General features: G+C 36.8%; 1 protein-coding gene across 3 annotated transcripts in view; it reads left to right on the top strand.

Annotated features, from left to right (window-relative positions):
* The window catches only part of LOC106073896 (homeobox protein six1-like), a 139,371-nt gene that overhangs the window by 81,175 nt on the left and 31,452 nt on the right, over positions 1–26,744 (top strand). Inside the window, exon 1 of one of the 3 annotated variants that reach the window (XM_013234573.2) lies at positions 2,935–3,780. The exons of 1 other annotated variant lie outside the window; for it this stretch is intronic. The gene's annotated coding sequence lies outside the window, so the exon portion shown is untranslated. Of the gene's footprint in view, positions 1–2,934; positions 3,781–15,835; positions 16,340–26,744 lie in introns of those variants that run through there. One more of the 3 variants, XM_013234571.2, reaches the window with a different exon arrangement.

Below are 26,744 nucleotides of genomic sequence, written 5' to 3'. Positions count from 1 at the left end.
ACGACAGTTTGTGTGTGTGAAATAAAAGAACAGACATTTTTTCTGTGTTTCCCTGGCACCTGAGAGTTACAACCAAGTCTTAAGGCGTGTCCACGCTATGGCGACTAATTCCTACAAGTTTGGCTTTTTTTGTTTACATCAGTCTAGCAGGACGATGACGTGAAATTCAATTTTTTTTCTCTGAACAATGATTGGTTAACAAGGATGTCACGTGGTCAGAAAAGCAACCAACTGCCGTTATTGAAGTAAAACATATGTGTACAAGACCTCCAATTTAAAAAAATGCTTTTAAGGATTCTCGGCTACAGTCCCTTGGTTGTCTTGCTTTTAGTTTCTTTAATGATAAACTTTTATAAAAAAAAAAAAAAGCTTACAAGGTCTATGGCATGGCCGGATTGAAACAAAGGCAGCACAAACTATAGCTTAGGGCCCCCCCCCCCCAAGAATGATTTAGCACTAGCATATTATATCTGGACTTCTAAAGGGCTACACATCTCAAATACACAAGCCCTCACCTGGAACCCCCAAGAAAAGAGGAAGAGGGGACAGTCCAGACTCAGAGAATTGGATGCAGATGCCAAGCAGATGAGGACAGTTGAAGAGACTCGCGCAGACCCGAGACGCCTGGAGACGCCTGGAGAAAGCTGACTGGTGGCCTTCCGAACCACAGGCAGAGATGAGAGAGATGATATCTCAAATAGTAAAAGACCTTTTCAAGTCTAAATCTGGCACTGGGCATTGGGAGGGGGGGGGGGGAATACCAATGATGACTTTCGTAACAGTGGTGTTTCTGTGGCGATCTGTGTCTGACCCATCTTCTCGTTTTGACTTTCTTATTATCTCGGAATTGAAATCTTAGTCTTCACCGAGATTCGAACTCGAGACTTCTAGATTTGGATGTCCAGTCTTGATCATCAGACCTCACAAACTAGTATGTGTACAACTAAGGAGTTACATCGAAAGTAAAACTTGAATTTAAAGTTCACCTACTGACAGTTCCAGATGCGCTGGGTGACAAGACGTTGATTGAGTTTGACACAATTTTTGTTTTATTTCCTTTCCAAGCAGACGTTAGGATAAATAAATAACTCGTGTGTGTGTGTGTGTGTGGCAGGGGGGGGGGGATGGCTCTAGATGATAACCAACCATTGTGCTTTGTTCGATTGTATGTGTGTTCGTGTGTTTTAGTGTGTGTAATTCCAGCGGCCTTTGTTTCTAAAGATGAGTTTAACAGTTGAAATGAAAATTTAACTGGCGCAAAGAGAGAGATAGAGGGAAATAGAGAGAGAGAGAGAGACAAAGAGAGAGAGAGACTCCTAAAGGAATCGACTCAGTAAAACCTGCCCGTCTACATCCCACGTTGTTATCGGACTTGTCGCTCTTGTGAAATCTGGGAACACAATTTGATAGTCGGGTGCTGAGAAAAGAGGGCGCTGAGATGGTAAGGGCGTCGAAAGACAACGTATTTGTGGGTGGCATGGCGACTCTTTGGTCGTGTGGAGTGAAAAAAAAGCTTTTATTTTATTTTACTTACTTCAACTGTGGCTACGTCACAAAACGCATATTGCATTTCAAATATGATAAAAAGGTAATTTAAAAAGTTGAACTCAAATCTACATGGACAAAATTACAATGTCCTCATGCATGTTTCGTTCATCCCAACCGATGAGTTTGTGTATTTAAAACTGAAGACTCGAAGCCAGATCAAAACAATATTGATTCCGCGATCATTAGCTTGTAAAGAAATACTTTCATTTTCTTACTAAGAGATTTACGAGATGCGCTATTTACAGACATCATCAGTCACTTTACTTCATATGTCTGGCCAGTGCCTCTAATGTCACGTGTTGAGAAAACGTGTTTCTGTTCTAAGCAAACCCAGGTCTGGATACAATGGAAACAATGTCTCACATTATGAGCGACATGGGGGCACTTCGTAGTCCTGCTGGTCTAGGCCCCTAACCAAAAGTACTGATCATAGTGTCATTCTTTCGAGTGGGTTTTAGGGCTACCCAATGTATTTACTATCTTATAGTACAACAGTCTTTTATTTTGATTTAATCTTTCGCTGTCAGGTGATGAGTGGCTGATTGTCTGCCAATGATGTAAGCTCCTATCGCAACTGGCGCTGGGGTTTTGATTGCTGAGTGTGGCAGTGTAGCTATATATTTTCTTGTTGGGTCCATGATATGGAAATCTGTAAAGTTATAAAACATATGAGCGTACAATGGAAGATATGGGCTATTAGTATGAGCATATAGTCTATGACTCTATGGTATGAGCAAGCAGTAGAATGGGAAATCCCCCAAAGTCCAATTGATGAGGGTACAATCAGAATAGAAAGCAATCCCAGAAGCCACCAGCACGGGCTTGATCTCACGCTCCAAGTATTTTAAGGGACAGATTATTAGTTGCTTCTGCTTAACACTGGACACAGGAATAAAATGAAATATATTATAGTGTTATATGTGGAGCTAGTAGTAGATAAAGAAGAAGATTTTCAAATATATTTTGTTCAAGTTACTCCTTTGTTGTGTCCGTAACCAAAATAAAATAAAAAAGAATATAATCATAGAACTTTAAAAAAAACATTTTTTTGACTATAACATTAGAGATGACTAAATATGAACACACACACTCTCACGTACACACACTCTCTGACTCACACACACGGCTACTTCTCAAATTTGTATTGAACCTAGACCTCTGAGATTTAAACAACAACAAAAAAAAGGTATCGGCAAATCTTTCACTGAACCCAAACCCAGTGTAGAGGGGGGGAAAAAAAGGTCGGCAAATCTTTCAACGAACTTTATCCAACAAAACATTTCTTCGTTGAAATCTAAAAGAGATTTCCCCCCCCTCCCTCTCCAAGCCCCCCCCCCCCTGTCTCCTCATAACCTTACCCCCTCTGCTAACGGGAATACCAGGTTTGTCTGGCATCTCCATCGGGGGGGGGGGAGACTTGAGCTTGCAGGAGAGAGGACGAGAGGAACTAAAAAATATATACGTATTGTAGAAGAGAGAGAGAGAGAGAGGAGAGAAAGAGAGAAAGAATGAAAGAAAAGAAGTAGAGAAAGAGCGAGAAAGAAAGAGAAATGAATGCAACATAGGAGTATGCGAACGTATAGATGAGGAAGGTGCGCCAAGAAGAAAAAAAAAGGGGGGGTGGGGGTGGGAGGAGGGCGTGATGGATTGGATGTTAGCTCTCATAACAGCACGGCCTCTACCTCTGGTCGTGTGTAAATATGTGGAACTGGAATAATGCCTAGTGCTCGGGAGGTTTGTAGAGAGCAGGAGGAAGAAATGGAATGGGGGTGGGGCGGGGAGGAGGTTGAATGATGAGGAAATGGAAAGAAATGGCAGAGAACTCTTTCTTACCGAGAAATAAAAAAAAAGTAGAGGACGAGCGAGACTAAAGGGTGAAAGGGAAAGAAAACCAGAGAGTGAGTACTCTCCCCATGTATTAAGTGAGTTGCCTTGTGTTTAATTCGTGTGTAGGTGTTAAAAGTCTTGCACCGTGTGCTCTCACTTCGGGTCAGATCGGAGGCTAAACATCTTGCACCTAGCTTCCACCCTTTCCACCCCCTCCTCCCCCCCCCACTCCCTTTTGTGGCGCGAGACACAGAGCGCCCTCAATTTGTCAGTTCTCTAAACTCATCTCTAGATGCAATGTTTCATAATGTGGTCTTGTTCTGTTCGAGCGGTCTCATTACACATTGTTGTGGTCAGATCATTTCACAGGATACTAGAGAGTGAGCCAAGGATTGAATTCATTTGGTATGTACTAGATCTACTGAGAGTTGAGCATACATCTTTACTGTCTCTCCTTAAGACATACTGGTCTAGAGAGAGTAGTACGTAACAGACATACATATGCATATGTCGTTTATATAAATACAAATTCAGTTGTTTTAATGATGTATATACACATGCATGCAATTATAGAATATATAATAGAATATAGAATAAAGACATACATGGATTAATTTTGCGTACTGCATCATATGCTCGGCGTAGAGTATACGTAAGTATTAATTAGCTACTTATTCAACAAAAAAGAGCTAATAACAATTTGCATACATTTCACTGAAAAATCAAATGTTGTAATCTCTTCGTTTGTACTAACTTGTAGCATTAAGTTTTTTTGTTGAAAATGTAGTTGGTAACAGTGACCTTTCATAATAAAATTTATTCTGTCTTTTTATTTGAAAACTTTTTTTCCTTAAGGCTACATAATATCGCCCCACCCCCATCATTTCTCTAAATCGCTTTCTCTAATTTTTATTTTTATTTATTTAATTTTACTGCTTAAATAATGTTACCCGGATCATTAAAATGAAAATGTAAACTAAAAGCCGATCACCGTTTTTACTGTGATTAACTTTAGCCTGAAAATCTCTAATAAATTAGCTTATGATATGTCGGATGCCGATAAAGTTCTTTATATTCCTTTCCATAAAAGTTAAGCCAACAGTAAATTAAATCAGTCATCTAATACATTTTTAATAGATAATTAACAATAATAAATTTGTGCTATTGGAAAAATTGTTGCATTATGCTCATTGTGCAATCTATTTTGTGAACTAGTGTAAAGGAGGGGAGGGGGTAACAATATTAAACTAAGACTAATTGATTAATTAATTTGATTTTGATTGATTCATGATTCAATGAATAGCTTTTTCAAGTTTCAACTTAATCCGACATAGAACTTCGGTTCCATCCGGCTTTGTTGATACTCAATCTCTGGTTTGCATTGAATTCTTAATGTACTACATGAAATAAACACAACAAAGCTTCTTTTCAAAACCAAAATGATTAGAACTTTTATTTATAAATGTACACAGGTTCAACTTAAAAATAGACTCTTAATGTGCTCACCTATCTATAATCTCAATGTGATGGACTAAACAAATAACAACTACCTTTTACAGTGTACATTTATTATCCGCAAACTATCCTTCAGTGATATCCGAATATGGGAGCATAATATGGTCGGATAGTGAAAAATGGCCGGATATTATCCGGCCGGAACCTAATTCGGTGCAACCCTAGTATGTAGAGCCACACATGAGATGAGAATTTAAACAAGATAATTATCACAACTAATGCACGTCCCTACTGTCTCACGCCTCTACTGTCTCACGTCTCTACTGTCTCACGTCTCTACTGTCTCACGTCTCTACTGTCTCACGTCTCTACTGTCTCACGTCTCTACTGTCTCACGTCCATACTGTCTCACGTCTCAACTGTCTCTCGTCTCTACTGTCTCACGTACCTACTGTCTCATGTCTCTTCTGTCTCATGTCTCTTCTGTCTCATGTCTCTTCTGTCTCATGTCTCTTCTGTCTCATGTCTCTTCTGTCTCAGCTATCTACTGTCTCACGTCCATACTGTCTCACGTCTCTACTGTCTCACGTCTCTACTGTCTCACGTCTCTACTCTCTCTCATTTCTTGCTTGTCTCCATCTCTTCTACTTTCACACCAGAAAACTCTTCAGCCTACACAACCAAAAGATCCGCTCCCCTCTTCTCATTGTCACATATAGATACTCGCACACATACACTCCATAGCAGCATCCATTACTACCCAGGGGTCTTGGGTTCGAATTCAATGCAGACTTCTGGCAGTTTTAGGGTTAACTTAATCCTAATGGTACACTTAATTCTGATGGTGCACTCAATTCTAATGGTACACTTAATTCTAATGATACACTTAATTCTAATGGTACACTCAATTCTAATGGTACACTTAATTCTAATGGTACACTTAATTCTAATGGTACACTCAATTCCAATGGTACACTTAATTCTAATGGTACACTTAATTCTAATGGTACACTCAATTTCAATGGTACACTTAATTCTAATGGTACACTTAATTCTAATGGTACACTCAATTCCAATGGTACACTCAATTTCAATGGTACACTTAATTCTAATGGTACACTCAATTCTAATGGAACACTTAATTCTAATGGTACACTTAATTCTAATGGTACACTTAATTCTAATAGTACACTCAATTCTAATGGTACACTCAATTCTAATGGTACACTCAATTCTAATAGTACACTCAATTCTAATGGTACACTTAATTCTAATGGTCAACTAAATCCTAATGGTCAACTTCATTATAATGGTCAACTGAATCCTAATGGTCAACTTCATTCTAATGGTTAACTTCATTCTAATGGTCAACTGAATTCTAGTGGTTAACTTCATTCTAATGGTCAACTGAATCCTAATGGTTAACTTCATTCTAATGGTCAACTTCATTCTAATGGTCAACTTAATTCTAATGGTCAACTTCATTCTAATGGTCAACTTAATTCTAATGGTTAACTTCATTCTAATGGTCAACTGAATTCTAATGGTTAACTTCATTCTAATGGTCAACTGAATCCTAATGGTTAACTTCATAACTTCATTCTAATGGTCAACTGAATTCTAATGGTTAACTTCATTCTAATGGTCAACTTAATTCTAATGGTTAACTTCATTCTAATGGTCAACTGAATTCTAATGGTTAACTTCATTCTAATGGTCAACTGAATCCTAATGGTTAACTTCATTCTAATGGTCAACTGAATTCTAGTGGTTAACTTCATTCTAATGGTCAACTGAATTCTAATGGTTAACTTCATTCTAATGGTCAACTGAATCCTAATGGTTAACTTCATTCTAATGGTCAACTGAATTCTAATGGCCAACTGAATTCTAGTGGTTAACTTCATTCTAATGGTCAACTGTATTCTAATGGTCAACTGAATCCTAATGGTTAACTTCATTCTAATGGTCAACTGAATCCTAATGGTTAACTTCATTCTAATGGTCAACTGAATCCTAAAGGCTAACTTCATTCTAATGGTCAACTGAATCCTAATGGTTAACTTCATTCTAATGGTCAACTGAATCCTAAAGGCTAACTTCATTCTAATGGTCAACTGCATTCTAGTGGTTAACTTCATTCTAATGGTCAACTGAATTCTAATGGTTAACTTTATTCTAATGGTCAACTGAATCCTAAAGGCTAACTTCATTCTAATGGTCAAGTGAATTCTAGTGGTACACTAAATCCTAATGTTCAACTAAATTCTAATAGTACACTATGACTATTTGATATCAGTTAGAGAAAGGTGGTCGGCTGTTCTACTGGCCACTGTCATGTATAGAAACATGGATTTTACATCATGTCCCCCATGAAAGTCTGAGAGAGAAACTTTGATGGCTATGAGATAAATAACTATGTGGGAAGTGTGAACATTGTTTTACATTTTCTTACCTAAATCATAAAAACAAAATAAACCATAAAACTACCCCTGCCCCGCCCCCGTCTAACTCTTTCTTATCATTCAGAATGCAATATGTCTGGTCGGATCTGAGAACTTGTTCATGAACTGAACATTGCGACTGAGTTTGAACATTCGTCTGCGTGTGTCGCTTGTACGTGTCTATGTCATTAATGGGCCAGTGTCGCCACCAGCGCTCTGCAGGCCGCCGCTGCGGACGTTAGTCCATTGTCTCTGGGTTGACGTCAAAATGAGTGGAAACATTTTGTTGTGTGGCGGACATATGACTTTTTGTCGAACTTGATGTTTGTATTAGTCGACTACTTCAATCAAGACTGTTCATTCAAGAATACTCAATTTAATGTTGTTTTTTGGTCGTTTATGATTTTGTGACGTTATTGCTTATAAAAATATATCTATCTATCTATCTATCTATCTATCTATCTATCTATCTATCTATCTATCTATCTATCTATCTATCTATCTATCTATCAATCTCTCTCTCTCTCTCTCTCTCTCTCTATATATATATATATATATATATATATATATATATATATATATAGATCTATCTATATCTGTCTATCTATCTATCTGTATGTTTGTCTGCTTTCAGTAAATCTAAATCAATAAACAACAAAACTCTTGTCAGTAAATAGTCAGGGGAGTGTCCTCTCTCACCGGCTCCCAGACTTTTAAAGTTGTTTTTGGCTTATGACCTTTGACTTGTTAAGCGTGTGAGTAAAGAACTCTTCAAGCGCTCAGTCGGTCTGTTGACTTGATTTTTATTTTCAAACTTTTGACCAAATAATTAGCTTCCATTGGGAACGTGTTTGATTCTCACATCTCCTCTTTTCTATCTCTCCCCCTCTCCCACATATACACACACACACACTCATTTCCTTTCACTCTCTGTATGATAACACACAGACTTATTTTTAATTATAACTTACTTACTAAATCAATCATAGCTTCAATCTCTCAATCATTCAATCAATCAACTACTCAATGTCAAGTACAAATACGACAAAACTGGTTACTCACTGGTTACTCAATGGTGTTTTTTTCTTGTGTGAGAGAGGAGTTCAACATTTAGTCTCTTACATTTCTTAGCATTTCACACACACAGACACACACAAACATACACACACCCACTTTGAGCAACTGCCATTCAGTTTAATAGTCCGACCCTATCTAAACATTTAAACTTTTTTTTTTCAATATTAAAGTGACGGACAGACCGACTGCACAAAACCAATAGCGGGGCTTTTTCCATTTCGGGGTCTCGCTAAGCACATGTCTAGACCAACTGATCAACTATTTCGTTTATTTATTTGTATTGACAAAGTGCTGAAATTGAGTCAACAATTGAACTTTCAAGAGCAGACCATCTCACTTCCTGCTTTTGGCCAGAGCCCCAATGTTCACCGCACGAGACGTTGATCTCTAAGCATTGAGACAAATAAACAGAAAGCCGTGACACTCATCACGCGTCTTAAACCCTTATAACTTTTTTTTTTCATCTTTACTTATTTTGGGAAGGGAGCGCGGTAGATGAGTGGTTAAGCGCTTGGCTTCCGAGCCTGGAGTCCTGGATTCGAATCTCGGTGAAGACTGAGATTTTTGGATTTTTTAGGGCGCCCCAGATTCCAGCCAACTGTGATGTTTACCTGACCTTGGAAAACGTCTAGGCGGTTGGTCACATGACAACCTCCTCGTTGGCCAAAGAAACCGATGACCTTAACATCATATAGATCGCAAGTGGAACATTCTTTTTCGGAAACTCCACATTTTTTCATTTTTAATTTTTGTTTAGGCCTATACATTTTAAAAACAATAAAAAAAATACTTTTAAAAAAAAGGCAATATCTCCATTATGTTAGATTAGAAAATCAATGGAACATTTTCTTACCCCGACCCACCCCTTTCTCCTCGAGAAGGAATCCTGGTTAAGTGAATGTATAGATCTAGTACACTTTCTTATATTCCAATGATAAGCTTTCCAAAATTGATTTTTTAAAATTCAGAATCTTTAAGCCTAGATTCGCCGTAGGTCTATAAATAAAAATAAAAGCTTGAATTCAATGTCTATTCCAGCAAGTGATAATTTGTCCCTTTCTTTTTGTTTACAATGACTTGGAAGAACTAAGAGCCCTTTACACATTGGGAGATTCCCGATAGCAGCAGTATAGTAAGTGTCTATTTTAAGTGTCGTCTGCGTGTTGGGAGATCCCCGATAGCATCCTGAAATGACTTGCCCAGATTTGTGTTAGTATCTCTGTTGGTTCCAGCCAGATATGACATGATCTGACATCCTTATCGCCGTGTTATTGATTCATTAACAATGCATTCCCCCATCTCCCCCCTACTCTTACCTGGTGGAGCTTTGTCTTGGGCTCGCGATGCAAGGCGCCATTTTATAGGTCAGTAGCCAGTCACATGACCCCGCTGCCCTTTTCCACTCGGCTGCCGCTGCGGATGTTTGGGGGGAAACGAGGCCCGGTAAACGTCTATAATTATTCTTGGGCTGCAAGGGGGGAGTGTTGTGCCCTTTTACTGACAGGTCTGGAAAAAAAAAAGGCGATTTTGTTGTTTGTGATGAGTGTTTCTGATAGCCCTTGCGATGAAGATGATGCATCGTGGCCACCCGCTCCCACCAGAACCATCCCTACTCACTTCCTCGAGTGCCCCCACTCCTTCCCTTCCATAACCACCCACTTCCCACCAGCGCAACGCCCTTGTTAGAATTCGGGGCGATGTTATCAGCCCCCGGGTCTTATCTCTGCAGTGCCGGTAGCCGCAGACAATCAATGGATTCCCAGTGTTAGCATTCGGTTAAAGAAGCCGAAGATTTGGCTTTCTATTGTACAGGGCTGTAGAGTACCTATAACGTACTTGGCTGTAGAGTACCTATAACGTACTTGGCTGTAGAGTACCTATAACGTACTTGGCTGTAGAGTACCTATAACGTACTTGGCTGTAGAGTACCTATAACGTACTTGGCTGTAGAGTACCTATAACGTACTTGGCTGTAAGTACCTTTAAGGTACTTTACTGTAGAGTATATATAATGTGCTAGGCCGTAGAGTACATATGATGTGCCTGTTGTTTACTCTTAAAGTACTTGTCTGTATTTTACCTATAAAATACTTACTTTTAAAGTATATAGTTCTATATTACCTATAAAGTATGTAATAGCGTTTCATTTATAATTAAACATATCTGTTGAGTGCTATGCTATCTTAGTACTTCTCTGTAGAGTATGGTCGACACGATGACCAGATTTATTTTAGAACAGTTGCTCGAAAACTCGTCACATTTGACTCACCCTTAATTCAGTGTCGAACTATCAAACTGAGTGAACTGGATTTGATATCCGAACTTTCTTTCCGGTGTTTTGATTGCCACACAGGTCAATAATTTAGCGGACATTCATGCAAATGATAGTTTTTATATAGCGCTACTTACATGCTTATAGCAAGCTCAGAAGGAAAAAGGAGGGAAAGGATATTGTTAACTTGAGAAACCTAAAACAAAGCATTGTATCAACCTAAAACAAAGCATTGTATCAACCTAAAACAAAGCATTGTATCAACCTAAAACAAAGCATTGTATTAACCTAAAACAAAGCATTGTATCAACCTAAAACAAAGCATTGTATCAACCTAAAACAAAGCATTGTATCAACCTAAAACAAGGCATGTATCAACCTAAAACAAAGCATTGTATTAACCTAAAACAAAGCATTGTATCAACCTAAAACAAAGCATTGTATCAACCTAAAACAAAGCATTGTATCAACCTAAAACAAAGCATTGTATCAACCTAAAACAAAGCATTGTATCAACCTAAAACAAAGCATTGTATCAACCTAAAACAAAGCATTCTTTTAACCTAAAACAAAGCATTGTATCAACCTAAAACAAAGCATTGTATCAACCTAAAACAAAGCATTGTATCAACCTAAAACAAAGCATTGTAAGATTTTTTGTATCAACCAAGTTTTAAAAAAATATCCACACGACTGCTACATGTGTTGAAAAAAAAAAGGCACTAGGAACTGTCACATTTAGGTTGTTTTTGTGTGATTGTGTGAGATGTTCTTTATTAGGAATTTCTTTGCCATCTTCTGCAAGTTGTACACTAGCTATCTACAGTACTCCTATGGTAAAGTTAATACTAACGCAACCAGCTAAAGTATAATCACTTTGTCCTTGTATTGTGACTCTGCCAGGGGAGACAAACCAGTCCAGCAGACGAGCTGTTCAAACAGACGAAATGTGAATTAACATAATCAAACAGACACGCACTCAACTTCCGAACTACTTGAGCGCCTTCTGATATTCACTTATGTCCCTTGTTTGAAGTCAAAAGTGTCGTACACATTATCTCCCCTTCGACGTGGAGTGCGGGCGGCCCCCCACAAAAATATTTAGATAACCCACAGCCCCCGTGGTCCCTCTGTCTTTGAAAATATATGGTAGGTACTCTGAGTTCAAAGATTAAACTAAAAAAATATAATATTTTGGCGGGAAATGGAGATATGACAAAGTTTGTTTGTTTTTTTAAATCTGGCTGATTAATCTGTTTTAGTTTATTTTTAGTGTGTATTTATGCAAATTTTGTGTTTCTGTACGCGTGTGTGTCTTTGTGATTTGAATTCCTGGCTGGCTTTGTTTCTCAGTGACACACGCAGCAGAGTCACAATAGTAAGGACTTAGTTGTTAGGACTTAGTTGTTAGGACTTAGTTGTTAGGACTTAGTTGTTAGGACTTAGTTGTTAGGACTTAGTTAGGACTTAGTTGTTAGGACTTAGTTGTTAGGACTTAGTTGTTAGGACTTACTTAGTTGTTAGGACTTAGTTGTTAGGACTTAGTTGTTAGGACTTAGTTGTTAGGACTTAGTTGTTAGGACTTACTTAGTTGTTAGGACTTAGTTGTTAGGACTTAGTTAGGACTTAGTTGTTAGGACTTAGTTGTTAGGACTTAGTTGTTAGGACTTAGTTGTTAAGACTTAGTTAGGACTTAGTTGTTAGGACTTAGTTAGGACTTAGTTGTTAGGACTTAGTTGTTAGGACTTAGTTGTTAGGACTTAGTACATTGCTCTTACGTTTGTATGTAGAGTTTTAAAAAGTGGATTTTTAATCTGGTTACCTCCCGTGATCGATGTTATAGGAAATTAAGAAGATAGAAAGACAGAGAGAAAAAAAAAGAGAAAGAAGAAAAAGAAGAGATTAAGAGAGGAAGAAAAAAAGAAAGAGACGGGGGGGGGGGGAGAAGAAGATAAAAAAAAAGAGAAGAAGAAGAGAGAGAATTTGTGAGAGAAAGAAAGATAGAGAGTGACAAATAAAAAAAGAACGTCTATGTGTGTGATATGTGTGTGTGTGTGTGAGAGAGAGAGAGAGGGAGAGAGAGAGAGAGAGAGGGAGGGACGGAGAGAGGGAGATAAAGCTATACTTAGACAGAAAAGAACTTGACTAAGGTTTAATACATAAAACTAAATCACTGAAAAGGAGAACTGAATGAACTAACATAAACTAACTCGGCATCCTAGCAACCGGTGTCAAGGGACATAACGTAAAAGGGGAAATCACTCCACTGTCCCATATTGGTAACGAGAAATGATTATCTTTTCCTGCCTTAAAAAAAATAATGATAATTCCCAATAATGCGGGAAATCACCTTGTATTTGCCATTTTCGGCGGTACAAGGATGATAATCATGGCCCTTGCGACATTCTCTTGTCACGGAGGGAGATTGGCGGTGAAAAATTGTGTCTTGAGCTACGACGCGGGCGCGTCGGCGAAATCTGTTTCATCTCCTTGGCGTCACTGACAGATGACAGGGTGCTGGTAGCGGTTACTGGTCAGCGCCGCCTTTGTCCGCTGGTCAACGTCGGGGACAATTGAGGTTATAACACTTGGACGTGGCGGCATAAAGGAAATACATTGACACACAGAAAAAAAAACACTTGTTTTCTCTCCAGTGTTTTGATTGCCACGCCGGTCAGTCATTTAGCTGGACATTCATTTAGCTGGTCGGTGAAAGGAAGGAAATCGTTGACTTGAGATACCTAAAACAAAAAACGTGTTCGAAATTTTGCTATGCCACCTGGCAACCTAAAGTTGTAACGAAAGGGGATGCCAGATTTTCACACAAAACTAGACCAAAAGAGGGCACATCTAGACGTGCATTATTTAAAAAAACAACTTAATATGTATTATTGTTGCATTGCTATGACAAAACTGGAACTATTTTGTTTACCAAATTATATGTATAAATTTGAATTGTTGTATGGCTGAGTGGTCTGTACTTTAGGCTGTCACGTGATCCCAATTTGAACCCTCCACCAGCTGTCGTTCTATTTTGTCCTGTAGGATGTTTGGACTAGCAAGTAATTATTTTTTTAATAAACCACAAAAATTAATATTACGAACGCAGGAGCGCAGGACCTCGAGCCAACCGAGAAATAGGCTCATAGTCATATTGTCCATCCATCCATCCTGCGGAGGGCCCTGACCTGCTTTAGCACATCTCTCCATTCTGATCTATCATGGGCTTTACGTCTCCATGCCCAGACTTTGAGCTGTTGTAGATCTGCCTCTACGTCATCAAGCCACTGTGCTCCTGGTTTGCCTTTTGGGGCGCCTGCCTTTTGGTTTTTGCTGGTGAACAATCTTTGCTTCTCTGTTCTCTGACATTCTTTTGGGTTGACCTGTCCAACGTAATCTGTTCCTTTTTATTTCCTTCACTATGGAAGGGGTCTTTGTATAGCTTGGTATATTTCCTGGTTGGTGCGAGTCAACCATTCGGTTTGCTCATGTATGACACCATACATACACCAAACTATTTATAGATTTTCTGTTGCTTTTTGTTGCTTTTCATTGGCTATATCAGCTGTAAGACAAATTGCGCCATTATTTCCGTGTCGTGCCAGCTTCAATTCATCTACACAAACATTCAACAAACACTGAAGCAACATTTTGCTTCTAAAATATTGTTTTACAAAAACAATCCACCAGAGATGATATTAGAGGCATCGTCAGAGCTAGCTGTGTCTTCTGATGGGTCTACCGACATAACTGATAGGTCTTCTGATGACACTAGTCATATAACATATATATATATATATAACATATATACCGATTAAATTACTATTGGTATGTCTCTCTATAGGTCTAGTGATATAAATGATAGGTCTAATGATAGGATTTCTGATTTTAAAAAATTGATAGGTTTATTGATAAGTTTACCGATATAAGATAGATTTATTGATGGACCTTATGACAGATTTGTTACAAATTACTAATATTACAAGTAGGTCTACTGATTTTATTGATACATCTATTATAAGGTCTACTGATGTTATGGTGGCTTTACTGATGGGTTTACTGATATGTATAGATCTTTTGACATAACTTGACATTTATAGTTAGGTTTTCTGATAGGTCTGTCGATATGTCTATTGATATTACTGACAAGTTTAATGATAAGTCCCCTGTTAGACCTACTGCTGCTAATATATTGTCTAATGATTGATCTATCGATATTATATATAGGAGAATCGATGTTACAGAGAGGTATACAACATTTACTGATAGGTCAGTAAATATTACTGATTGAACTAATGAATTTATTGTTAGCTCTATTGATATAATTGATAGGTTTAGCGATTGGGTCTGTGATATCTGTTTATAGGTCTCTCTGTAACGATCTCCTGATATTAAAGTTTTGATAAATAATATTTCGGATGATTGTTTTCCAAATAGTAAAATGTCAGGCCAGTATTGCGAAGAATCAACTTAGGAGCCAGCTCTGAATAGACATAAACATCTGCGCGGAGCCAGGTCTGAATAGCCACTTCGTTTTGTTTGTTTGTACATCACATATGTTTGTTTTCATGTTCTTCCTCTGCTATTTTGTTTACGCCACTGAACTTGGAAGGCGTACACGTAGTGTTTTATTTACTCCGTTGAAAACCTTTTTTAAACCATTTATTTATTTGTAAAAAAAAAAAAAAAAGGGGGGGGGGGTTTGTACCGACGTACAATTAGTAACCAATTGTAACAGACCTATGTATGTAGTTTGTGTGTGATACCCTACTTATTGACAACTGCACTGTTCTTCTGCTGGGTCTGTGGCGATCACGTGACGATTTGATTCCCATTGCTAGAGCTAGTTAAGGGAAACCCTTTCTTCCTTCTTTCAAATCTATCTTCTGTTGAAGACAATCCATTCTGGTTTCCTTCCAACTCCTTTATCTTCATACAGTTTGGTTTTTTTTTTAAATCTTTTTTTTTTTTCTAGCCGTGCGGATCGATTGTACGCTACGCATTCCCGAGGCGCGGCAGGCTACCTGAAGCCCCGCCCCTCGCGGGGTCGGGTTACTTGATTGACGTGGTCGCCATGGCGACAGGGTTTCAAGGCACGTCGCGCGTAACGCTATCCGGGGAGGAGAAGTGGGGCGCCTAGCCAATGGAACATGAGACCGTGTGGCTAGGTGGGGGGAGACCGGGGGTCACCGCCATACACAGCGGGCCTACACACACACAGGGGGATAACTTGAGCGGCCCTGGCTACCAACCAGCACAGCTCTAGTACGTAGATGTTCCGGGCGTTTTAAAATTTGAAACAAGAGAAAGAAAACTAGAACGCATAGTATTTGTGTGTGTACTATTGACTCCTATTGTCACTACCACATAGCGGAACGATTCGCTGTGCTCTTCATTGTGAACGTGCGCGCGTGGGTTGGTGTAAATATAAAACAAACCCTGGACTACGTCAGGACAATACATGCGACAAAAGTATACAAGGTCTACATATATTTTTTTTCGGCTTGTGAGTTATTTCAAAGTGAAGTGAAGCCGGGATATTCGCTAGTATTTTGTGGACATTACATTTTTCCAGATATATTCATTTGTGTACCAACAAGTCTAGAATACAGACTGCAAGAGTTTGTGATTTATTAAGTGTACAATGTTGTAAACATGCCGCTGAATCTGTTTCCATACAAGACATGTCTTAAATGGGAATAGCTTTCCACCATCGGTAAGTTGATCTAGATCTAGTTCAAATCTTGTTGTCCTGGTCCCTAGGCCCCACTTAGATAGTGCCAGATCTCCACTGATGATTGGAGCCATGTCACTACAGAACAATTTCAATACTTTTGGTGTCATTCACGTCTTAATTGTCTGCAGTTCAACCTGAGAATCTATATAACAGAATACAGAATAAACTTTGTCTTTCATTTTAACTAAACCTTAGAGACATGACAAAATTGCAAACATGCAGTCTAGACTTAGACCTAGATCTAGACATAGGCCTAAAATTAAGGAAAAATAAACATTTTTATTGTTTATTAAATATTATTCCAAAAATAAATTAGCGTTAAAGTACGGTTAAAGAAGTAATCAGAGACGTTAAAAAATATATATAAACATTAACAACAAAAGAATTCAAGAGAAAATTCTTTTTTGAAGTAACGTCTGTATTATATAAGATAAATGTAGAACATAGACAATGTATCAATGCTAAGTCTTAACAGGTGAATCTAAATCTGGAGACATTATTTGTTTTAGTTCGGCCAATCAAATCTAAGAAATAGAAGCAGCTCTCTAGTGTGTACAAATATTTCCTTCAACATTAGAAAACCGAAATTCAGTCTATTTGCTAATATTTCTGTCAGGCGGTACTATACCTGTCAGGTAGAAACATTTTCTAAAGTTTGCCGTAATCTCTAGAACATGTGTGTGTGTGTGAGAGAGAGAGAGAGAGAGAGAAGAAAAAGAAGAAGAGGAAAAAAGATTTTAAAAAAATACAATTTTTTATTTTTTATAAAAGAAAATATATAATTTTACAAACAATTTTTTAAACATCATACAAGAACATCTTTTTAAAAATTTGCTAAAATACTTTTAAAGACATTAAATTGCCAATTGAAAATATATTTAAACATCTATCTCAAACATTATTCTAAACCATTCGTTTCACAAATATCCTATCAAAAGACGGGCTGAAAGTCAGATAAAAACAAATCTGTTTTAACCTTCACTGTAAACATTCACACCCCGCGCCCTCTCTTGTTGTTTTGTTTTACATACATCATTTCTCTGTCTACTTTTCTTAAATCAAATCTCAAAATGTCGTCGCGTGTAAACATGGTCTAGGGCAGTTTGTCCTTGTTCCTGGTATACGTACCATATAACAGTTACTGCTTGTTCCCGGACCATAGCCTTGAGCTAGTTCTTGTTCCCGGTATACGCCGCTTGCGGGGCGCTAGGTGTTGGCATGTGTTTACAATAGTCAAACAGACATAGGTCATTGTTCATTTTAACTAGAGGCCTATATGTAAGTAGCGGTAAAAAAAATGAATAATGTTCTATATGTTTAAAGTAAAATAGTGTAACATCGAAGACGTCTAGGCAGCGTAAGTCTTAAAACGGCGTCACGTTAACACTACCACTTGATCATGGAGGCCGCTAGAGTACATAGTTAATTTTAAGTGGCATTGTAACTACGCCCACGGTCACTGGGATATCCCTTGTAGAGACTTTAACTCTCAATTTTAAACACAATATTTTAGCAATCACATTTGTGTTGAATTTTCAATTTTGTAAAGTTTGTTTTACATTATTTTAACAATAGATAAATAAAAATAAATAAAGAAAGAAAGGGATACGGAGAAATCTTGGGGAAATACAAAGTAACGAAAGAAAAACGTAGACAAATTAAAAGGAAAATTGCGAGGGATTTTGAAATAAATAAATTAATTAAACAATATTGTGGACACCAAATAAAAACACAAAAATTGCCGACTAAATAACAAGATTTTGAATGCGCTTCAGACAATACAAAAATATGAAATTGTGAGGTGCTAAGAAATGTAGAAAAAAATAAAATAATACAATTATCTACCTTTTAAAGTACACAGCTTAACAACACACTTCCTGTTTGATGTACACCGGATACACCGACATAAGTTGTTGTTATTTATTTCTTTTCTAATATGAAAATCTTCCAGTAGCCGAGTCACTAATTCTACACATTAGACCGATAGCTATGCTAACTATTGTGTACATGAAAAAAAAATTATTATCAAGATTCTATTTACTTCTACTTACTTAAAAAAAAAACAACAAAAAAAAAAAACGAAGCTCGACCCTGGCAGTACCAGACAATTCATTTTTCACATAATAATAATTATTATTATTATAATAATAATGATTTTAATTAGCGTGGACGGTAGTAGTAATAATAATGAAAAATAAATAAATAATCTTTATTATCATCAGGAAATTGGTTTTAGAATTTGTGCATTAAAACTATAGATACAAACATTACCTGTGAAATGTTGACATCAGATAGATCAGTTCCATTCAATGAGTTGATTGTCAGGGGAACAAATAGTTTTTGTGTCTGTTTTAATAATAATAATAATAATTATAATCTTTATTGTCCGTGCTAAACAATAAATACATGTTTTGTCAGTATTACTGGTTATTTTCAAGAATGCAAATATACACAAAAAAAACGTAGACATTTTGTTTATTTATGTATTTACCTAAGCCCAAAGTCTATAAGTGTTTGTTTTTCTAAATCCATCACCAGGAAATACACTCGAAGGTTGAACACTTTTATGGCGGAGCTAAGAACATAACTCACCATTAAGTGAATAGAAGACATATGGTTAACTCCCGTTGTACAGGGGCGTGAACTCCTACAGCTACTCACGGAGCCTCGTTCCCAACTGGGACCACACGAGAAACACTTTAATCGTGTGTTGATACTTACCTTTATTTATATACAACATAGTCACGTGACAAAGTGGGTTTACAATGGCCCCAGTTTTACTAGAGCTCACTGAGCTATATAATCTAACTCTTTGGCATTCGTTTCTGTTTAGACAAAAACACATCTAAAAGTTTGGAAGGTAGTTTGTAAAGATCTTTACCAAATATAGAAGTAATGTTAAGATAGGGGGTCAAGATGGCTGAGTGGTTAAGCGCTTGGCTTCTGAGCCCGGACTCCTGGGTTCGAATCTTGGTGAAGACTGGGATTTTGAATTTCTGAATTTTTAGGGCGCCCTTGAGTTATGGAAAGTAAAGGCGGTTGGTCGTTGTGCTGCCTGGTCGTGCGGTTTGCTCGCTGGACTGTCGTTCAAATTTATCGATGGTCGAGGGTTCAAATCCTGCCCTCTCCCATCCCCCCGTCGATCTGAGGGAGGTTTGGACTAGGAAGTAAATTATCTTCAACTCTGAAGGAACATCCGAAACATGTAAAACATTTTACATTTTACAAGCAGATGATTTTGGGATACAGATGACCTTAACATTCATCACCTGACCTATAGACCGCATGGTCTGAAAGGGAAACTTTTTTTTATTATTGTGAAGATATGGGCTGAAATATATTTTTATAAGCACATTAAGTATAATAACAACAAAAAGTAAACACAATCCAAAATTGAAGGAAATTTGACATTGAAAAACCAAGAAAATAAGACAAACGTTAGTTTAGAGATTAAACGACTATGGAAGTTATCTATAGTAACAATACAGTCTGTTGTTATATCAGACGAGGGGACAGTGACTACTGACCCAGCGGACACGTCGGAAGCCCTAAACATTCCTAAGAGGTAGAATCCTCATTACCTGTAGAAGAGCGGTCTGTTGCAGACTGTCACATCATCAGAAGATGCTCAGTGGGACACTGTCAAGGGGGTTACAATGAAGTCCGTTTCCATTTAACGTGTAGCTCAACCCTGGCAGCGCTAGAGAAGGAAAAGTAATGTATTTCTTATATAATAATGACAATAATAACAATAATAATAATAATAATAATAATTACTATTGTTATTATAATTATTATATTCCAATTGCTAATACTTTGAGCGCCTCATAATGACTATTAGGTGCTGATTACAATAATTGTAAAAATAATGAACATAAAAAAAAGACTATTACAAAATTGAACTAATATTAAATTAAGTTAAAGAAAAGAAAAGATTTAAATATAATTGAGAGAGAGAGAGGGACACAGAAGTATTCGTTAAGTCAAAAGACTTCATTCAAAACATACCAAAAACATGAAAACTATGCAAAGGATCCGGCGGATGAAATTTGAAACGAATGAAATCTTCTTTATCCACTGAGACATTTGAAACAATCTTGACATGTTTACAACACACTACAATGTTCATTGACATTTTTTTCCCTTATGTAGAAGCAATTTTCTGAGAAGTCTTTTTAAAAATCCTGTTAATTAAAAAATACATTTCGACATGGGTCCTATCAATCCGCCGACCCTAAGCATAACTATCATGTAGTCTTTTTATGTTGTTTATTAATTCTTTTTACGCTAAATTAATAATCTGTGTCCCTCTCTTAATTATGCTTAAATTATACACATTTGGACGTATAGGTTTAGATAATCGTTTTATTTACTAGTCAGAGGTAGAATTCTACAAAAATAATCTGCAGTTATTGTTGTCAGTGTTTCCATGGAGCTAGTGATTAGATCTACGCCTAGGTGTATCTTCAATCAAAGTTTACTCTTTACAACAAAAGTGTCCACCTTTGTTCACCGTTGGGCCCATTTCCATTTCTGACACGTACGTCAAGGGACGCAAGCGAGTCTCATGGCATTGATCCTCTGCACAAAGTTTTCAAGGGCCAGAAATGCTATTCAAAGGCCCACGGGTCATAGTATGGACATCACTAAACACCTCTGACTTAACTGAACGAGGCTATCCATATAGTATGCCTAATGACCAATATATTATATTGGCAAATCGTCATAGGAACTCATTATATTTAATTGGTTCATTTTCCTTATTCAAAAACTCTCCACCAACCATAAACATGCATACATATAAATAAAAGTACATAATATCTAGTCTATAGACTAGACCACTACACACGGAACAGATAGTGCTACATTCCAGTTCTATTGATGCGCGTGCTTGTCTTTTGGCCAAAGAAATGAACGCAATAAACAGCCCCATAGCCAATGATAAAGATGAGGGGATACATACAATCAACTTATACAATGCCAAACTGAAGAGAAACAATGCAATGTAATAGACGTGAAGATTTGTGAAACTTTTAGTTCACGTCCATAGAGACACACGCCAACACGGTGAAGTTATTTCAAAACAAATGAAATGAATTGTTCCGCTACATTTAATAAAGATATTTTCATTTTTTTGGCTCCTTTCTTCTAGTTACAAGCTATATAGGTCAGGAAAATATTTGAATAATGTTTCGAGGCTACTTTAGTTTCTGAAAGTCTGTCTGTGTGTTTGTATGAGAGAAAGAGAGAGAGAGAGAGAGAAGGGGAGAGAGAGAGATTCGTTAATGTCCACAACTTGACCCGTTGTCTGGGTGTTGTTAGGCTTCGTTCTAAAAATCTAAACAGTGGCACCAGAGAGTTGACATGACCTCTTGGTTTTTTAGTCTGGACTCTGAACCACTAAATATCCTAATCCTTCTACTTGTATAGTCTTGCTGTGTATGTGGTTATACTCAGATAGTATAATGTGGTGAATAACCTTATTCCGACATTTCTTGCATTTTACATTTGGTGCAGAGCCATATGAAATAAATAGTTTCAATTCATTTGAGCTTAAAATTCCAGGCGCGTCGCTTTGCCCATCTGTCTTTTAGTTAACAAAGTTTATCCTTAATTGTAAAACTAGTTTTTGCACACCGACACACATTCTTCTCTAACACATACCCACTCACAGACACATTTTGGTCTTTCGATATCCTACCAGCATTGATAGGGTGAAGTCTACTACAAATACATCAGTGAAATTAATTTATACTTTAGGTCAGGTTGTCTTTAGGGAGCCTACGAAAATCATAAACTATTGATTTCAATATCCTTTTTTTTAACCCGAAGATTAATCCTGAAACTAACCCTTCATTTAACTACGTTATATACATTTAAACATTTCCCGTAACACTGACCTATCAAAACCTTTAAAACCAAAAAGATGTCAATAAATAGATATACTTTCTATCTGTATAGGCACAAGTAAAATGTATATCATATTAATTAGCATATAGCCTCTTTCCGATATCTACACCACCTGTAGCACGGTAGATCTGTAGCTAAAATATTGGTTTTTTTTTTATTAAGACTAAAGTCTAAGGTTATAAACCCAGATTTTAAGACAATCAAAAATAGTTTGTTTCGTTGATGTATTTTTGTTTTTAAAAGACGTCACTTGAAAACGGAAGTACAGTTGTATGGTTACATTTAAAATAAAAATGTTGATGCGTTAATGAAACAAAATTTGTATGTTTTTGGGGCTTTAAGAAGTCAAATGAAAAGATTTCTGTTTGCGTTTGTGTTGGGGTGTAAGCAGGGCCGCCGCGAGGGTTGTGGCCACCTGCGTGCGAAATTAAAATATGCCGCCCTCCCCTTTTTTTCTAGAAAAAAAAATTCCATTAAGAGTGAGCTGGGCACTGTTCCAAAAGTGTCTTTGATTTAAATGTATTTTTTGTAGAACATTTCATTTTTTCATTTCATATTCGCACCTTTGTTGTACCCCTCAAGTACAACTATGAATCATGCACTAAGAAAAATGTCGGACTTACGTACATTCAGAAATAAGACATCTTGGTTCTTTATGATAAACATAAAAAACTGATCTCATTCTGACTACTGGCTTATGCTCCTGTATTTTCAACGATTATAATTGATGAGCTGCGGCAGGTATATCACAACGAATAGTGTAAATGATAATGATCTATATACAATTTATCGATAACTTTGACTGCTCCACAGTGTTAGGATATGTTCACTTGTTTGTTATTGGAAGTAAAAGCATAAGCTGAAAAAAAAAAGCTCGAAATACAAAATCTGTTGAGGTGGAAATTTGTCAACGCTCCGTACACTTTCATAAAAATGATCACGATTGTATTTTGGAGAGATGTGCATTGTACACACAATCATCTGACATACACGGAGTCAGAGGTGCCTACAAATTTATCCAACAAATGAAGCAACTCAGTGCTGAATATTTTTCTAGAGTCAAGTAAAAAGTAAATAATAAAAGTACAAGTCACTTATACAATGACTTGAAATAAAACATAGTAAGACAGCATTTTTCACATTCCCGGGTGGCGACTCCCTAGATAACAACACTTAGAAGCTGGAGTCCAGAGAAGCGATGAAAGCTTCCACAGTGAGGTTCATGAAATTTTTTAAGAATGTAATAAAAAAGAAAAGAAATTTAGTCACAATTTTTAGATTTTATTTTTCATTTATATTAATTTAACATTGCAAAAATGTCATGAAAGTTCACTAAAACTTTTTTGTTTCGGAAATTGTTTTGCCTACATATTTTGTAAACTTTGTAAAAAGTTTTTCCTGGAGATAGAATTGAAGATGCGGCAGGTTTCCGCTCAAGTCGGCAAGGGGTCTGAACATTTTTGTCGCCGCCGCTCCTCCCCCCCCCCCCCCAATATGTTGTTGGTCGGTATTTGGCTTATAACTCCAGACAGCTAGTCGATGAATGCGTTATAAATTTTTTAAATTAAAAAAAACAAACTTTAAATAACTTGAACAAACTTCTTAGGGAACCAAAACACAAATAGAACTGTTTTAGTATTCACGATTGAACTTGAGATGAGACGTAGATGAGATATTTATAAAATGAACTGATATTTAAACAAAATCTAGCTCACAACAAAAAATAAAGTCTTTCTCTTTCATGTCTTAAGATCGTCTCACATGTGCACTAGGTACGTAGATTTTATCATTGTCACTGCATAACCACCAATCAATCGCTTAATCTCTTCTCACAGGAAACACACACACACGCCATAACACCCTTTTTTGTCAGGACGTTGCGTCCTCCCCCTCCATATGAGAGGAACTAGCGCCCCCCCCCCTTTTAGTGAAAATGTTTTTAAAATTGACTTTTTAATTACCGGTAATAGATTTACTTACAAGGCGGGCTATTCGACTCAAAACAAATATTAAAAACTACACGCGAAAATTCAAGGCCAGAAATGATGCACTTATAAATAAACCCGTGGGAATCCCTCGCACGCTGTTCTATTTTTGTTTGTTTGTTCTAGATTCCAAAATAATTTCTTATGTACGAATATCGTTTATGTTTTCAAAGGATAATTGAACAATTAGAATTTATATAAAATATTTAAGTAATTTTGTTTTTAACTGAATTAGTTTAAAAAGTAGCCTTGGAATAAGGATTTGGTCACCTCCTAAAGTCGGCCGCCTGCGTGCAATGCACACATTTCACAATAGGTAGCGGCGGCCCTGGGTGTGGTTGTGTGTGTGGGGGGGGGGGGGAAGGCAATAATGAAACGACCTTGATCAGGTTGATGACCTCAGTGGGTTTCAAATGTTTGCTTATTGGAGATCCGACGTTCTCAATGTACATTACTTATACCATCACACGACACACACCTAGATCTACACACCTGGCACACTGTGCTAAGCCCAAGCTCACTTTCTCAACACATACACACACATACATATACACACAAAAAAAGTCTTAAGTTAAACTGTTTGACTTGACGTCAGAAAAACACACACACACAAAGTCACAGCATAAAACAAACACACACTCCCCCACAGAATGAAACCTACAATTACTTGGCAGCGTAGCGCTCGCTTGAGTGTGTGCGTGTTTGTTCTGAGTGTGCTTAAGGTATTATTAATAATTTTTTCCCGGTGTGTTCAAATAACAATGTCCTGGACCTCATATCCCTCCCTTCAAATGTCAACCCCCCCCCCCCCCGCACGGTCTCAACAAAAAGTCCTATTTTATTTCAACATTGAGTCTAGACCATGCAAAGAAAGTATTGACTTGAAGAGGGAAAAAATAAAATAGATGAAATAGAACCGAAAGAGACATTCAGAATTAATTTACTATTAGATGAAATAGAACTGAAAGAGATATTCAGAATTAATTTACCATTAGATGAAATAGAACTGAAAGAGACATTCAGAATTAATTTACCATTAGATGAAATAGAACTGAAAGAGATATTCAGATTTAATTTGTACATTGAACACATTGAAATGTTCAAGAATTATTTTTATGTTCATTTTTTGTTTATTTCAATTTGGTTTGAATGTAGTCACAACACAATTCTCAAGTGGGAGTCCAGGGGGGGGGGGGGGGAAGTTATTTTAAAAAAGTGCCTTTGAGAAACAGCAAGTCAAGAACTACCATTGGCAAGTGTGTGAGTATACTCTGTGTGTGTGTATGTGTGTGTGTAGACTTTATCGTGAAGTTCCTACCATTCCCATAAGACTGCGCATTTATTTTGGTAGTTCCGTAACTCCTCGATTAAAAAACAAAACCAATGTGTAAAAAACAAAACCAATGTGTAAAAAACAAAACCAATGTGTAAAAAACAAAACCAATGTGTAAAAAACAAAACCAATGTGTAAAAAACAAAAGCAATGTGTAAAAAACAAAACCAATGTGTACAAAACAAAACCAATGTGTAAAAAACAAAACCAATGTGTACAAAACAAAACCAATGTGTACAACTCTCTGCACTATTTGTGAATTCATTTTAACACGAGTTCATTAATATTATCATTTGTATAAATACAAGAAAAACAAAATAATGAAGTGGATTGGAATATCAGATTAATATATATATATATAAACCCTAGTCAACTATCTAATAAACTCTCTAATATGCCGAAGAAGAAATCAAATATCTATGTTTTCGAATTTAAACAATAAAAAACAGGATGATATCTGAATGAGAGCTTTTTTTTTTAACTTTACAACAGAACTACAACTAAAAAAAAACACATAATAATAATAATAAAAACTAATAATAATAATAATAATTTAATTAATAGAGCGCTGTTAACAAACATGATGTTGGCTCAATCAGATACGAAGTTTTTGTTGTGTGTTTGACCCTCGAGTCTAGACTTGGAGCTGCTAGCACTTCTTGTGTTTTTGTCTTGAACCAACATTTATTATCCATTGAACGGAAATGTCATCATTCAAACATTTATTATCCATTGAACGGAAATGTCATCATTCAAACATTTATTATCCATTGAACGGAAATGTCATCATTCAAACATTTATTATCCATTGAACGGAAATGTCATCATTCAAACATTTATTATCCATTGAACGGAAATGTCATCATTCAAACATTTATTATCCATTGAACGGAAATGTCATCATTCAAACATTTATTATCCATTGAACGGAAATGTCATCATTCAAACATTTATTATCCATTGAACGGAAATGTCATCATTCAAACATTTATTATCCATTGAACGGAAATGTCATCATTCAAACATTTATTATCCATTGAACGGAAATGTCATCATTCAAACATTTATTATCCATTGAACGGAAATGTCATCATTCAAACATTTATTATCCATTGAACGGAAATGTCATCATTCAAACATTTATTATCCATTGAAC

Source organism: Biomphalaria glabrata, chromosome 3, assembly GCF_947242115.1.
Source record: "Biomphalaria glabrata chromosome 3, xgBioGlab47.1, whole genome shotgun sequence".
In the NCBI taxonomy this organism is placed as follows: domain Eukaryota; kingdom Metazoa; phylum Mollusca; class Gastropoda; family Planorbidae; genus Biomphalaria; species Biomphalaria glabrata.
The sequence above is the reverse complement of the archived record's forward strand: the minus strand, read 5'-3'. Positions and strand labels throughout refer to the sequence as shown.